This window comes from Lepeophtheirus salmonis, chromosome 5 (assembly GCF_016086655.4).
Source record: "Lepeophtheirus salmonis chromosome 5, UVic_Lsal_1.4, whole genome shotgun sequence".
Classification (NCBI taxonomy): domain Eukaryota; kingdom Metazoa; phylum Arthropoda; class Copepoda; order Siphonostomatoida; family Caligidae; genus Lepeophtheirus; species Lepeophtheirus salmonis.
The window spans coordinates 31,491,816-31,509,476 of NC_052135.2; the positions used below are offsets into that span (position 1 = coordinate 31,491,816).

General features: G+C 31.6%; 1 long non-coding RNA gene across 1 annotated transcript; it reads left to right on the forward strand.

Annotated features, from left to right (window-relative positions):
• The first annotated feature begins 8,442 nt into the window (after nucleotides 1–8,442).
• On the forward strand, nucleotides 8,443–10,479 carry LOC139905571 (uncharacterized). Its single transcript, XR_011780441.1, has 3 exons — nucleotides 8,443–9,752; nucleotides 9,966–10,239; nucleotides 10,312–10,479. It is a non-coding gene; the product is annotated as an uncharacterized lncRNA (long non-coding RNA).
• The last annotated feature ends 7,182 nt before the right edge of the window (nucleotides 10,480–17,661 follow it).

The following is a 17,661-nucleotide window of genomic DNA, read 5'->3' on the forward strand; positions in this document are numbered from 1 at the left end:
AAGTTGTTGATGACGTCAAATATTATATATATATATGTACACTTCGCACTACTTACAATTGGATATTTTCATATTGATAATATGTAAATGAAACTTTGCTCTTTTTGTTAGACCGACACTTCCGAACTCAGTGTTTTCCTCCCTGTCTATGATGGCCATGAGTATGAATGACTCCCTTCAATCTTTCGTTGAATAAACTGTACAAATACTGAAATGACATAATATAAGGGGATTAAACGTCACCGGCGCTCGATTGTATAAGAATGTTCACTGATTTCATAAATTACATCATAATTTGAAGGAAACGCCATTTTGGGGGCTCAATGTTGATATTTTTAGTAGAAGAAATGTACACATTTCAAATAAACCTTGATAAAACTCAAACATCTAATGGCTTGATGAATAAAAAAAAAATTTAACAATTGCATTAAATTCTACTTGATGTCTATAATAAAGAGTGATATTTGAATTAAATCCAAGTAAGATGTACTGAAAATCCCTAAAATACATTAATTTTTTGGGGGATTAATTAGGGAAGACAATAGTAGAATAATTTGCAGAAAATTCATTTTTCTTTCCATAATAATAGTTAATTTTTATCTACAAAACGGAAATATGATTGCTTAACGATGTATTAACATAATTTATAAATGCATTTCAGGGTCAAATATACAATAAAACAATGCAATTGAGCGATAAATTTTTTATAGACCGTAGAGTTTAAATTCTTCCATTTGCTGGTCCCGTTTTTGACATAAAGAAGTTCAATATTTTTTTTAATATTATCAAAAAAAAGGTTTTCATTTTGTTAAACATTATTGTTTATTCTGGTGGACATCAAAATTTGTGACATCACGTGTAAACGTTCTATTTCAATTTGTGTGTGTGGAGGGGGGATAGTGTAATGGTTACGTCATGGTCTTAATATTTTTTTTTTTTTTTGGGGGAAGAGGCGTTGTGGCTGGGATTTTTTTAGGTGTTGACTTTTTTGAAAATTTTGAAATAATATTTTTTTCTATAAAAGGCAGATTTGCCAAATAAATTATTATTAGAAAAGACAAAAACTTTTGAAAATTTTGACATTACAATTTTTTTAGAATAGAGGATTATTTCTTCCGATAACTGTAAAAATTACGCAAAAGGGGGGTTGGGGGTTGATGGCAGCTGCCCTACAGTTTTGGTATACCGTTCTTTTTATTACGCACATGTTCTCTTTTTACATTATGGTCTTGGCGGCGGGTGACTGATTGGGATAAATGGTCAAAGAGCGACTTAAACTATAAGTAAAATTTAAAATACGGAAAGACCATAATCAAATTAAAATATAATTTCAAAATATAAAGTCTGACACAGTTGTGGCAACTTCTCCTTTTTTTCTTTTTTTTATGGAAATGTAAATATTATGGTCACCCTGGGAAGTTGTAATCATAATTTAAGAGGGAATGAGCATAAAGCAAAACTAAGTATAGCGATTAGATAAGGAAAAACGGTGGTTTTGTATGCTCATTTCTCTCTTGTTTATTATTTAATTAGTCGTGGGGGTATTAACTTCTCATTAAAAAAGAAGAATTTGCGCCTATCTTTGCTTTAAATTGTTTAAAAATACATAATAAAATAAGTATATATGGATTTAAAAATAATAATATTTTCCCTGCACTAATGGTATTTTAAATGTGGAAGATTCTCCTCTTTAAGGCAGTAATTCATTTTCTCCCTCCAAAATCCTAAAAGGGGCAGTTGATATTAAAAAAGGTCGTAATTTAGGTGTACTGTTTGTCTATCTCCCGCTTTCTCTTCGCGCTCTTACAAAAACCCATGTCGAATCATAATATACGAGGCGTGTTCAAAAAGTAAAGTGACTTTGTATTTTTAGGAAATAATATCTATGGTTTCGGTGTTACTGGAGTGTGTTCATGAATGACAGAGAATAACAGTGAGGAGTTATAATTGTAGGTCCTGTAGAATTGAGATATAAAATGGAGTAATTTCTGTTTTCATGATTGCAGCTAATTTAATGAAACGTCATGACAGCTAAGCTGTACTTCTCCCAAACATTCTTCAATCTGTCAGGATGTTGACTTTCGGTTTTTTTTTTTTTTTTTTAATCATGCTTCAGATTTTCATCATTACATGAACATTACAATCAAGGCCCTCAGTCCTGCCAAATATTTTTGTTAGATGAGGGGTAATAATTTTTTTAAGGATACATTTTAAATAACTTTATCGTTTTTTCTTCTAAACAAAATTTGACACTTTTTCACAAAACTTTGAAAATGTGACATTTTTGACAGAATATTATGCAAACATTTTTGGACAACGGTAAGGATATTTTTTTATTTTGTCAAAATAAATTGACAACCTTCATTTTACATTCTCACATTTTTCTTGAAAGGCTTTACTCTTTTTTTAGCTTGTACCCACATTATTTTGTATTATGTTTAATTCATGTATTACAGATTTAAGTATGTCTTATTGATAAATATTATGATTATTTGTATTCACCAATTGTCCATTAATTACTCGTTATCCGTATACTACATCCCCCTTCTAATTTTAAAGCCTCATTGCCACACATTATAAAAAAGGACGTTATGTTGCTGCACCCTCAATTTCAATTTTTGCAAAATTCTAGGAGTAATTATCCCAATAAGTAAATAAGTGCCCCCTACTAAACCGGCCCTGTAAGGCACTTGATAGACGTGCCTACATTATTCCTTGATTTCCTCCCTTTCATGAATAATTATGTTTATCTTAATAACTATTTATCATCATTTGCATTCTTATCAGCATAAGATAAATAAATAATAGGAAAGATAAAAAGTTATGATCGTTTTTTGCTTTATTTTGACAATAAAATAAATAAATAAAATTAATATATTCGATTATTTCAACTATTTTATCGACATTTTGATAACACTATGCAACAAAATGAAGGTGTTGGAATGCCCGAAGGCTGAAACCCACTATTAAGATTGTTATTTAAGAACACGAAAATGACCATTAAAGCTCTAACCTTTAAAGCCTTTAAAAAAAAAATGATTTAAGGCTATATCTACGATTCAGTGCAATATGATATATGTCATTATTGATCATAGTCTGAACTTTTTGGATGATTTCGCTTGTCCTAACATTCCTGGCATATTTCAGTTCGACTTTTTTTTTTTTGCAGCTAAAGACGGATCTTGGATCATCAGTCTCCAGAAGAGCACCTTCAGAATATTTTACACAGTCCAAATTGGGACACCAGTTACATTTGAGACCCTCCATGTTGTTGTGTACAAAAATAATCGTCATCGTCTGGAGCAGCTGTCACCATGATACCCAAAAATTCACTAAAATTTGTTGATTCAACAAGGTTTTTGCCGGGGATTAAAAGACAAGCCATAGGAATGCCGTATCATTAAAAAAATTGCTGATGCTGGGCCCTCATTTAAGTTTCTTTTCTAAAACCGGCCTTGTACGGACATTGAATGTTTTGGAGTAGATCAGCTACAATCAGATGTGACAAGGAAGGAGGGGAAAAGGAAATAAACAAGGACATTTGAAAGAATTAATTCAATGTCAGTTCTCAATTCACCTCAGAGTCCAACAGTTGGAGCAATCTGAAGTTGCAATAGAATAATGGTCTTCGTCTCTTTATAAACTTTCTTTCTTGCCCAGGTTGCATTACCTAGTTACTCAAAGGCAGTGCCGTATGTCAAGAAGATTTTTCAGCCCGCTTTACAAGGGTGAACGGTTGATTTTCAGTGGTGAACGTGGGATATTTAAACAGCGCAAATGCTATAGCATAGATTAAATCTTGCAAGAATATCGTCCAATGGACTGTCTGACCATTATTTTCTTCAGGCAAACATTGGGAAAAATAAAATGAAAAGGAAAAACTCTAGACGGAAAGTCAATGCCGACCTATTCATAAAGGAAGGAGTATAATGGAGTATAAAATGCACGGTGCAAGAATGAGAGAAATTTTTTGAACTATACAATTAAGTCAAACAATTTAAACCTCCTTAAATATTTTTAAAATAATAACGGATGAAGATAATGAACGAGATTATAATATACCATGAAACGGTTACATCGACAGAAAATAAATTATGTTCACAAGTCTTGATGTTCTTAACTCGCATGTATACGTGGTGATGTGTTTTAAAAAAATGCATGTGTTCTTTATCATGATTAGAAGAAGAAGTTTTTCCTCTCTTTCCTTGACGCAAAGGTGTCAATCAAACTGCCCATGTCTTCATGGAGCACCTTGTCCACCATCACCACCTGACTTTTCAACCTCGTCATATTCTAGCCACGGGAACTTACGGAACCAATCATATTGAAAGTCTCTGGAGTATTTGTCATCTATCTGAGGACTGTATGTTTGTAACTTGGGCTGTAGAGGATGATCTCTCTCGACTTTAGGCACAGTTTCCCGCTCAGTCTCCACTCTGGTTCTGGTCTGGATGTCCTTCCACTTTGGCTCCCGCCCGGTAAGTATTGGTTACCCAGCTGGCTCGCGAAGACGACAGGGTACTCTGGGCCTCCGTCCACAAACTCCATCTCCTCAGTCTTGCTCTTCTCACCTCCATACATATTGTTGCTAGTCTCAGAGTCCTCTGCAGAGGGAATATTGTTGTTGTTAACTACAGAGAGCTGCTCGGGAGAGAAGATTGGTCCGATATCGAGATTAGAAAGTCTTATTCCATGAGAAATCCGTCCGCTGGGGTAATTTGATGAGTGGCCATTATTTTCTGTGTCTGCAGTAACTTTCTCTTCAGCAGAAACGGACTTTTCAGATCTTGGTTCAGGCAGTAAGGGCTCAACTGGAGCAGGGTCATCGGTACAGAAGGAGGCAGTGATTGAGGATGAGGATGTAGCAGAGAAAGTTTTCTTAACAGCAAAGTTCAATGTTTTCTGCTTCTTATGATCAATTTTCACTTGATACTTGCAGCTGGGGTCATTCTTATGGAGTTTAACTTTGTGATCATTGAAGTTGTCCTTCTGTATTTCCTTCTGACAGATAGAACAAATCACCAACTCTCTGTTAAAATGCGTTTTCCGCTTCCCGTGATACATTTCTGATAGTTAATAAATTACTGCAACAATCCACTCTAAAAAGTACATAACTATTATTTATGCCCCTTTTAAGCAGTAATAATTTAATTTATCTTGTATTCATTGAAACGAATTCTCACGCTCTTAAATATTTCAAGAGTACTCCATACGAAAAATGTTGTGTGCGTCTTTTTTTTTTTTTTTTTTTTTTGGCTGTAAAGTACTTCACATTTGCAACCAGTAACGTTAAACGTAATATCTAACTCAAATATCCACTCAATGTGAAGTACTTTAAATCCATACGAAAAATGTTGTGTGCGTCTTTGTTTTTTTATTTTTGGCTGTAAAGTACTCTTGAAATAATTGCAGTAATTTATTAATTATCAGAAATGTATCACGGGAAGCGGAAAACGGGTTTTATACTCCAAGGTTCAATAATTTATATTTATAAAATGACAGGCAATATTTGAAAGAGATATTACGGTAAATTACAGGATTTGAATTCAAATTTATGCGATGAATTGAGATACCCGAGAGTGTTAACTGTAGTTTAAAACCTCCGTTTTATCTATCTGACATAATTTGGCCCCAATATTGTCTTAGAGATATAATTTATTAATTTACTAATTCTATAAATGTGCCGGTGAATTTTGGCTACTTTAAGTACAATTTGTGGCGCCTCCAAAGGATTAATCAGAATCATTTTTTCATTTAATTGAACTATAATTTGTTGGAAAATGTATTCCATGTGCAATTTTGAGAAAAATTATCTAGCTTCCTTTTGGGGTGGACGTGCTACAAATATCTAATTGTATTATAATGACTCAGTACTATTATGAGTTGGTCATAAGTTACATATATATAATAGATTTTAATAATTAATTATGACTTAATTCATCTATATTTACATACCTATATGATTGGTGGACGGTTGAGTAAGGTTTGTTTTTTTTGGTCCGCTGAAGCGGACAAAGTGCAATACTGACGTACGGCCCTGCTCAAAGGACTCAAATTCTCCAAGTTGTATATCTACGACTGTGAATTAATACTTCCAATGGATATCAAGCCAAGTTATGAGAACCATAAAAAGTGACTGAGTGGCTCAACGAATTTTTATGTGTATTTTTCTAGTAATGCTTAATATATGAAATATTACTATGTATAGCTGAGATATTTTCTTTGTAGAATTGTCTAAATTGTTCAATGGTTACAGTTTCTGTTGGATCTGTTCTTTCCCCAACAATATTTTAAATGCAATATGGTATTCTTCAGCAGTTTTTTCTTTCCTTTTCTTACTGGGCAGTCACTTGTATTCACTTGAGGGGTCAGGTTTGGGTGGGAATTTCAAAGATTCTCTTGCAAATGAAACTTCTATTTTTTAATTTATTTTGCTTCTTTTGTTATTTGATGTAAATATCTATTTCACCAACATTTGTTGTGTATCCAGATCCAAATTTTGTTCTTTTTTTTCAAATAGTTTCTATGTTTTATTGTTAGACAAGTTTCAGATGTAGAGCTATCAAGTCCATTCATATCAGCCAAAGTATCATTTACCTTATCTCTCACTTTTCTTTTTGACACTCACACATGCCGCATAGGAAGTTGAATAATATCTTAGGGTGATTAATGATTAGATTATCATTAATGGGTGTAAATTTCTTCTTTCTTTAAAAATTGGTTCGTTGGTTGTTTTAATTATTGGACGGAGGTTATTCTATGTTATATTAATGTCCAGTTTCTCAATTTTGAAATTTTGTTATTAATTCAGCAATATCTCAAAGTATATAATCAATTTCCTTGGTGCCTGCAAATCTTAATAGGCATTGACGTTTATACAAAGTAAAGGCAAGCTACAGAGAAAACAGCTTACTTTTCAACAAATAAAAAAAATTAGACTCCAACTCACAATCTCATGTGCTCTCAAGAACTTAAGTTAGATGGGAGATCTCTCTGATTATATATTCTTCAAGAACAACTTAAAAACTAGTTGAAACGTAAGTACTCCCTACTGAAGGAAGCTTTTCGTAGTTGCCTACATTGAAGTTTTTAGTCATTAGTCTGTGACGTAGCTTGGTAGGGGCAAATTTGTCTTGAATAACCGCTTTTTATACAGTTTTTTACAGTGGTACAGCATGAAATTGGTACATGCTTGCGTTTTAAAAAGTTGAATTTTGTCACCCCATGCTACTAATGCTTGTTCGTCGATCAATGATTCTTGTCCAATATGGAAAATCCATCATGTCTAATGAAGTTATAATTGATTATGGAGAATTAAGTGAATAACTCTTTTTCCATTCGAACCGCTATCGTGTCTTGTTTATTTTTATTTTATCTAATGATATATTTTATTGGTGATAGGTATTACATCAGTTTAATGTAATCTTGCCATTTTTTCCTTTACATTTTTTCCCTGACCCCAAATATTGGTATACTTAAGAGACCAGTAAAAAAACAGTGTTCTTATTATACATGCACAAACCTGTTATTTTTCATTAATACGACTAGATTGTTATTTCTTAGATCAAAATATGTTTATGATATAATCATGGTGCACTTGGTATATAAATTGCATCCGCTGATTGTTTTTTATACATTCACACAAACAAACTTTGCTGATATCTACGAGTCCAAAATTGATGAAATTGTTAAAAAAGGATTCAAATATTAAATGACGTAATTTTTATACCCGTTCAACTGTGCATCATATCATGGAATACGTTTCATGATTTTTGGGGCTTCTTTTTTTTCAGTTCACTAACCCCTATTTTTTATTCTTTTTTTGTATTGTAAAAGCGATTTTCACTAACGGAGGATTAAAAAAACAATCATCATTCGAAAAATAAAAATATTTTCAAAAAAAAGGCCACTCGATTTTTTTTTTCCCCAAAAGAAAAATGATAAATAAACGTCAGGAAATGTCTTTGTAAAAAAAATAGTCCAAAGTATTGGGTAAAATTTGAATACACCCCGAAAATTCTACTCCCCTATATACATAGTTGAAAATAATATGATCTCCCAGTATGTTTAAAAAAATCCTACAATTAACATTTTAACTCTAACAATTTAAAAAAATGTTTAGTAAACCCTGTTTTGAAGTTTCATTAGATGAAGGAAATAAACACAAACTCACTCCGTATCTAGTAATGATAAAGGGAGGAATTACTCAATTGTCGATCCTCAATTCTACTCGGAGTGAAACAAGGACTTACAATTGTAAATTGTGATTAAAATCGGGTGCATTTTGTAGCTCGTCCGTTTTTTTTGTTTTAGTTGACAAACTGATGAATGAATTTTCTCTTTTCCTACGCTAATGTAATTATTATTTGATTAATTCCAAAAGAACTAACTTTCTTTTCTATTACATATAAGATATCATTGATGTATACGAAATCTTTTTTTAACTCCTTTTTGGACTCAAAGTAGAATGATGATCGACATATGAGTGTCCTTGTTTAGTTTTATCTTATATAGCTGTTTTAAATGATCTAATGAGTTGTAATGAACACAAAGTTGCTTTACTCCAAAACATTTTCAAAATGCTCCCAATTAGTATCACTATTTCTTTAGTCCAACAAATTTTCATGGCAACCTTTCGTCTTTCACGCGCTTGTGATTACTCTATACCTATATTTGCTTTCCTCAAGAATTATAAGAACAAGGATAACAACTTAGTAAAATAAAAAAACACATTTTCAGTTTGCAACCACAACTTCGAATATAATTATTATTTTCATTTCTACTTACATTTATTTTTGTATATCAGGGATCTCAATTTTTGTATTTAATTCGGCCTACGATTTTTACCTTGCGTTATAATTACTATGACAGGATTCAATTTGGTTGACTCTCATTAGAAATTTTGTTCCATTTTGTGTCTAAATTAACCATTTAGAAATGCGTGACATCGATAAACGCCATGTGTGGTGTGAGGACGTGAAACTGGTTTCTAATGCGCGAGTGTCACACCAATTCTAAGAGACTTGAGACCCCTCAAAAATAATAACGAGATAATTTTTATAAGTGCACATGAAATGATAACATCAATTAATACTAAGTAATCTAAATGATATCTTTTGTAATCTAAGGCTAAATCCAAGGACACTTTACACCGAAAACTTTATTCTAAAAACAACTTTGCCGAATGACCTCATTGCTGAAAGAAATAATAAATATATTTGATGATGACAACTCCAATAACAAGCATATCTTGATAATCATAGAGTCAAAGACGACCTCGGGATAAGTGAGTGTCGATCAGGGCTTCAACAGGTACATAGAAGCTCCAACATATTTGATCCATACGATTGATTCATTTGCATTGTCCATAGAGTCGTAATCATTGATTGATTGACTCCTTCTCTTCGAAAAAATATATATATATATTTGCTGGTTTTTAATTTCTTTATTGGCGGTGTTCATGGTTTCTGTTACAATGGTTTTAAAAGCGGTTCGAGCCAACTGTTGAAGCATCCTCATGATGAAATAAATGCATAATTAATCAACACTTAATCATTGCAATTCGTGGCAAATAATTAAATATTTGATCTTTTAAAACTGGTGTAACATGAATGGGAATCATAATTACATCGTACTGGAGGATGATAAATATAATTATATTCATTATTTTTACTGCCAAAGTGTCCGTTGAAAAAGTGATAATTCAGCAAAGTATCTGTTCAGCAATATGCCATAATTTAAAGTGGCTTTCGGTAAGTGTCCATGCACGATAATTCAATAAAGAGGAATAAGACGTAGAAATTGTAAAATGTACAATATGTTTATACATTTTGCGACTTGTACAGAAATTGTAACTTGTATACTGCATACATACAGGGTAGTGTTTTTGAATCCCGATATTGTATATTACAATTTATTTCCCAAAATTATTTTTGCAATTAATAAATCTTTTCTTTTAAATGTAGGGAGTCCTAGTGAAGTAAATCCCTGAAACCAACAACCTCCAGCATCAACATGCCTCCAACCTGGCTCTGAACCTAACACAGGTCTTGATGAGGAACTCCTTCTCCATACTGGTCACTGTCTTAAGAATGGAAGCCCGAGAGGAGGCAAAGTGTTATTTGCACGTTACTTGGATACCCTCTTCAAGACACACCATATAGTAGTCCAAGGGATTCAGACCTAGCAAAGCCAGGTGGCCACACTTCCTGAGCTTAAAGCATAAAAGGTCTTTAAAATGTAAAGTTTTTCATAAATAAATCCAGTTTCAATTACTGCATTTTGACAAATCGCACCAATTTAAAATTATAGTATGACACCGGATCTTTTAACATCAATTTAATCTGTCTAGAACCATGGTGTTAGGAAAGCTCGCCTTTGGAAAATTTGCCTTGGGAAAGTTTACTGTGACATTATTCGACCTGAGAAAATTTGCATGGGAAAAAGTTCATCAGGTGGAAGAATCGCCTTCCTTTAATCAATGTAAGTAATAATCTCACTTATGTAATAACTAATGAATTCGAACCAAAGCCAAAATAGGTAATATTAATTAATAATAAATATATGAAAAAGAAAAGTAAACATACATTACAGCAATTGGAATGGGAAAAGTGCTAATCACATAATTATTCGTTGTCTATTATCATTAGACTGTAGACATGATGGATTATTCATATCCGAAAAGACTCATGGATGCACGAATTTGCATTACATCATATTCGGCCAAAGTAGTTATTTATATTCGAGAACATATAAAAGATTTTGTATTTTATATTATGTGAGACAATTTTGTCAACATAATCTGATGAGTACACTTTCATACAATTAGTTCTGAGGCTTACAAGGATATTTAGGTCAAAACTTGTCCGAGATTTAAAATTTCCACCATGTATAAATAAATAAATGATCGGTATTAATAAATTCATGTAACAATCGTAAAATGGACATCAACATTCCATTCAAAATGTTTATCATCAAATTCCATTCAAAATTAATGCATTCGTATAGAATGTACAATACACATATTATGTCTGAACGTCAATGATTCTTAAGAGGCAATTACATACAAGGAGGGGGTAGAAACTCACCTAGTGGCTTTATGCTTTGTAAAAATAGAATTTGATATTCGAAACAACATAACTTAGTCATCCATATACCAATGCGGAAGTGAAGAAAATCATAAGGAGAAGAAAAAAAACCCAAAAAACAAACAAACTAGTTTATGTTAACTAGGATGATATTTGCAACTACAAAATGTATATTGTTTAGAATAATTTATAAAGCTGTCTTTTGTATGAATTCAAAATAATTTCAAAATCCAGATAGAGAGATTTGAAGTGATGTCAACACTGTTAATATTGGTCATCTTAGAGGCCTATACAACCAATATTTATACGAATAGAAATCATTTTTTCATTACGATTAAGAAAAACGTGTTACTGCAGGACGGATAAATAAAAGTACTACACCCTGTATTGTCTATCAAAAATATATCTTTCAAACGTCTATCATTACCTACAGTTTTTGTTGAGAATATTCCGCCTCGGTCAATTTCCCTTTTGGTAAACACGTTCAAGTGTAATTTTCTCGAATTTTACGTCATCTGGAGGGTTCAGGTTTGTTTTGTTTTGTAACTAATTGTTTGCACTTTAATATATCAGGATATTAATTAATATCAATCACTCAACCTTGATTCATTATTGAAATAGTAAGTGTTCAGATTTCAATGGACTTAGAACTATTATATAGTACTAAGAAATTTACCAAAAGGGAAATTGACCGAGGCGGAATATTCTCAACAAAAATCCTAACTTTTAGTTTGCTTTGTACGTACGACTTAACTTACAACTAAACCTATGAAACTCTTGAAATTGCATAAAATCAACGTAGTATGTCTTAAAGACTATTAATTTTTAAAAATGTATTTAATTCATTTCCCTTTTTTATTTTTATATTTTTACATGGCTTAATTTATAATTTTCACATTTCTTATTGGATTGTTGGATTTTTTTTTTTCGTTGTTGAATGCGCTTGATTGAAAATAAAGAAGGGTGGTTAAAATTTATATATATCTTTAACCTTTGACAAAACAATCTCATCTTTATTTTCCTTCGCAAATTCCTAAAGAAGACAAGTTTCACCATTATATTTTGGATTTTGGTTAAAAAAACGCAGAATAAAAATATCTAAGCTGAATATACGTGTGTCTCAATTGTTATTTTGTTCCAGAACCCTCCTTGGATAAAATTTTATGTGCTCCGCCTTTGGCAATTTTCCTCATCGAGCAATTTTCTCCCTTGGGCAATTTCCTAGTACATTATGAAATGTACAGAGTGAAACTTCTATTTAACACCAACACGATTAAAACTTATAGTACTCAAAGTTCAAGGGCTGCACGCTGTACATATCCATGAGTGGACTATGAACCGAAAACTTCTTTGCCGAATGTACATTTTGCCAACCGACTGAAAGATAATTTAGGACATCTGAATATTTTAATTAAATTTTAAATAATAGTATAAAATAGGTTTTCTTCATATACTGTGATGAAAGGATTGCCTTTCTAAGCTTAGCTCTGTAATGTAAATATTTGAGTTACCACAATTTGGCTCTCAATATTACTGGAACCATACATATCATTTGCTAATATGTGCTAAAAATTGTGTGGAGACACTTTGTTGAAAAAAATAATAAATATATTTGATGATTATTAATGTTGTAATTATGATTTCCACTCATTTTACACCAACTTGAAAGGATAAAATATATAATTATTTGGGACTGATTGCAATTATTAAGTGTTGATTAATTAATAGTGAACACATTTCGTTATAAAGATGTTTCAACAGTTGGGTCAAACCGTTATTAGAAAAAAAATAATAACAATTGTCCAATAATTGAAGAAGGAATCTCTGTAAAGAAAAAACTAATTTCACTGATTAGAAAAGGAAAACGGTTGATTCGTGTGCTTTATCTTCTTTTTCGTTCATTAATTGTTCATAAAGTGTATGTTAACATCTCAGTCTTAAAGAAGATTTATCTTCTATCTTTGGTGTAAATTGATTTCAAAATGCTTAATAAAATAAATATTATATATATATAATTAAATATTTTCCCTGGACTAATGCACTTTTAAATGTAGACAGTTATCTTCTTTATAGCAGTAATTCATTTTCTCTCTCTAAAATCATACAACAAGCAGCTGATACTAACAAACGTGTTGGCTCAGTAATATAATATGTCTCGCTCCCACCTTTTCCTCGCGTTATTACACAAATCCTATCCCCACCAATACAAATAAATTAGAAAGAGAAACAATGTTTAAATAAGTTGAATCAGTCTATAAATTAATCAATGTTTGAGATTCAATGGATAATGGGAATAAATGAATCGCTTATATCAAATGCGTTGGAGCACTTATATACTTGGCAAATCCCTGACTGACACTTCCTTACCCTGAGGTTGCCTCTGACTCGATAATTATCAAGATGTATTTGCCATTGTCTAATTTATAATTACATACTATTGCAACATGAATCATTAACAAATAGATGTGTTATTTTTTCAGCAAAATGACAGTTTAGTAAAGTGGTTATTTGTCAATCTGTCTATACGGCAAGATGTTTTTTGGGGAAGTGTCCTAGAGCCAAAGAACATCAAAGATTAATTCTAGAAACCAGTGATTATCTTCAGTGTTTATATGAGAAATCAATAACTTTAAAATCGGGTATTTATTTTTCAAAAAACATTTTCTCCATGTTGAAATTTGCGATTTTTCATTAATGAAAATCCTATTTTATTGTGTATTCTCAAATAAAGGGATCATTTTTCATAAAATACATCTTAAATCTCGTTGGAAATATGCAGATATTAATGTTATCATGTTAATATAATTATCCATTCATAATTATGTAACATTATTCATGAATTACTTAACTTAATGTTAAGTAACTCATGCATTAATTATTGACCTTGTTCCCTCAAAAAAAAATTTCAGATATTTATTTAAAGAAAAATTAAAGACTTGCAGATATCTTGTGTACAATTTATTATATAATTTAATTACCTAATTATGAAACTATTGAATATTAAACTTTTATTTAGTAGGCACCATTATTTTATCTCGCAACCTTCCTTGCAAACACAAACAGAGAAAATTTGCAAAAATCAGCTGGTAGTAAGCTAATTTATCCCAACTATGGTATAATTATTCAAAACGACTTTTGAGCATCAAAGTTAAAGAATAGTCTTCTAAGGTTCACTATAAACAAATTTAACGAAGGAATGTTTATAGCACCACAAGAACTGCTTAAGACCACTGTTAATGTGGGAATTTTGGAAGGAGATGATTTGCTCATGGAATTCTTCCATTGGATAAGTTTACCCTCTCTTAGTATTGGAAAAAACCGCTAAGCTATCATCCCTAGTTTTATACAAAGGAGGTCCAATTTAATAACCTGCATGTTACTTTTGTTCACCAACTGCATAAAGAGTTCGTCAAGAGGTGCTCTAAGACGTTTCTACAATTTAATAGAATTAATAAGATCATAAAAAAATTAATCAGTAGTTCCTTGGGTCTCCAACTCCCTGTTATATTGCTTTGGAGACTGTGCCGTTAAAGCGAGTTTTTATTCATAATAAAGGAAACTCCAGCAAACTTAGTTGAGAGGAGGTTCTAACGTCTTGGATGTCTTGCTAATGGAAATGTCGAAGGTTCGAGCAAACTCTTTGGAAATCCTTTCATACGTCAAAAAAAGAAATGGTTCCACTACAGGATGGCGACCTCTTCATTATTCACCAATAAATCTTTGAAAGAGATGAAAAATTGCTCTTTCTGTGGCAATTTATTTTACAATTGTCTGAAAGTAAACCACGTGGTGAACATGACTGTGCGGCTCTTGGAAGATTTGTTTCAAACATTGATCTCCAAGGTTGATTTGATTGGTTGGTGATATTCCCTTCCATTAAAAACTTTAAAAAAATCGAAGTGATCATTTCAAAAGTCCTACTTGTCCTCTACTCTGCACGTTCAAATAAGGCTATGATTCCTAAAAGCCTGGAAAAGTTGGTCGGAAAAAACTTCATCTTTTGGAGAAGGTTGGAGGGAAAGAGAACCCTTGTTTTGTCCACGGATATAATCAATAATCCCCTGCAGCATAGTCTTTGCTCCTACTTTAATCTAAGGTTTCACAGCTCAACAATAGCTAATTCTAAATCAAGCTATCAACGTTTAAAACACCAATTAGAAGCAAAAAAATCAACAACAGAAAAAGTGTAATTTTTTTTTGAAACTATTCACGCCTCGCTTTTTCAAATGAATGAAGATGTATAATGTATTTGACATTCAGCTGTTTTCATTAATTGTCATAAACTGACTCTATTATGAACTACATCAGCTGACTTTATGAGATATTATGAGCTAAAAAAGGTATAGCTTTATATCAATATATTTTTCGTGGATACTTCTTTTCTAAAAATTATCAATTCCATGTATGTACATAATATTTAATAACTATCTTCTATGTAATAATTAACAGTTGGCAACAAGAAAAATAAAGAAGGTTAGCTACCATATTTTTTTGTTCAAACTTTTCCTTTCTCCTTGATAGTTGACATTAAGAGAGAATAAAAAAGATAGCCGGGGTTAGTGATATACCAATGTATGTTTGATTGAATGTGATAATTTAAAACATCAAACTACTAACAGAACCTTCCGTTATCCGAAACATTAACAAATTTTACTTGTTCCTTGAATGTTGGACATTTAACACTAAGTATGTAGATTCAGGAATAATTTGGCTTGTTTTTATTCTTACCTCAGGTTTTATTCCAACTAATATGTTTTAAATTGATTATGAGTCTTCACTTCTTATAGAATATGTATGTATATTTGAATGTTAATATGACACACGCAGAAATTAATGTTGCTCAAATAAAAGGCCACCAAAAAAAATATATTCAGTAAAATACTTATTGACTTCCGTACAATTGAATAAAACATCCCTCGTATTTTGTTTTGAGGCTCTTACGACGGGATGGACGGATACCATTTTAAACATTGTGGTTCTTAATAAGATATTTTGAAGTGTTTGGATTGATGATGCGTAATAAATGTAATGTGTGGCGTGATATTGGTTTAAAATGGGTTAGTCTTAAACTAATTGATTGAGACTTGGGAGCACTGACTTTATCTCGGTCAAGGAAATATTAGTTGAGTCGTAGAGGACAGGTGTAGTAGAGACACATATGGGAATTGGGAATTCAACATGTATTATATTATTTTGTATATTCCATTACTTAATCTTTTTTGAATTATAGAATTGCATCATTTTTATATTATTAGAGCATAAAGGTGGGTGTATTTCTGGTCTAAAAAGCAGTGCGTATAGAGTATTTTCACTGACATAATAAATTGAAGAAGACGCATCTCGGAGGCTCAAAGTGGTATTTTATTACATAAAATGAACAATTTTCCAATAAATTTTGATAAAACTTCATCAAATGGATTTAAGAATAAAAAAGATTTAATATCTGTATTGAATACTACTTTATGCCAATAATAAACACTGATTTTTGAATTCAACCAATGTTATTTTTACTAAAATCCTAAGAATGTCTCAATTTGTACAATTTTTTTTTTTTGATCAATTAGGGAGGAGAAATATATGATAGTTATAGGAAAATGTGCCATTCTTTCCGTTATAATAGTTAATTTTTATCTACAATATGTAAATAAGATTGTACAACGATCTAATATCATATTTTTAATACATCTTAGGTAATTTCTTTATATATTAAAACAAGGGGATTGAGCAAGAATATCTACCACATCTCTCATCAAAATGTGGATTCACTCCAAACTTCTACCATGAATGTGTAGTATGCCAGGAACACAGCCTTCATCGTCGAGAGCCGCCAATTTTTTCTCCGGCGAGTGTAGGCTATTTTTGCTTGTAGACAATATAGAATACAAAATAGAGCTAAATATAGTATTTGAACAATTAACAAATTAGGGTTGAATTGTTTTTGTAAATTTGTCTTTATAAAATAGATATAGGTATGTCCATGAATTTTAATATAATTATGATATTTTCCCTGGACTATTGCTATTGTAAATGTAGAAGGGTCACTTCTTTATAGCATTAATTCATTTCAATTTTCTCTCTTTACAATCATACAAGAGGCAGGTGATATTAACGAGAGTCTTAATTCACCATATGTCTTGCTCCTGCCTCATCCTTGTGCACTTTTTTCCCTTACTAAAATGTTTACTCTTGTAATTAATATCTTCTCAACATCTCTAAAAATGGTTGGATTTTTGTTCAATTTTTGTTTGTTTGAGAAAAATAGTATAATCCAAGGTTAATAGAAATGCAAGGTTAGATCATCATGTAATCGGCCTTGCTAGAATTTTCAATCTGATGTATTGTACCGACTGCTGGGCAACACAGGCAGATTTTGATAAAACACACACACCAATCATAGTCCATGACGTCACTATTGCTATAATTTTCAATTTGATCTATAGCACCAACTGCTAGGGAAGAAAAACAGAATTTGACCAAACAAGCAACCCCTCATCTACCATAACGTCAATATTAAAAGTGAGGTGGAATTCAAATACCAGTCGTAGACGTGTTATGGTATAACTTTGTATTTCTA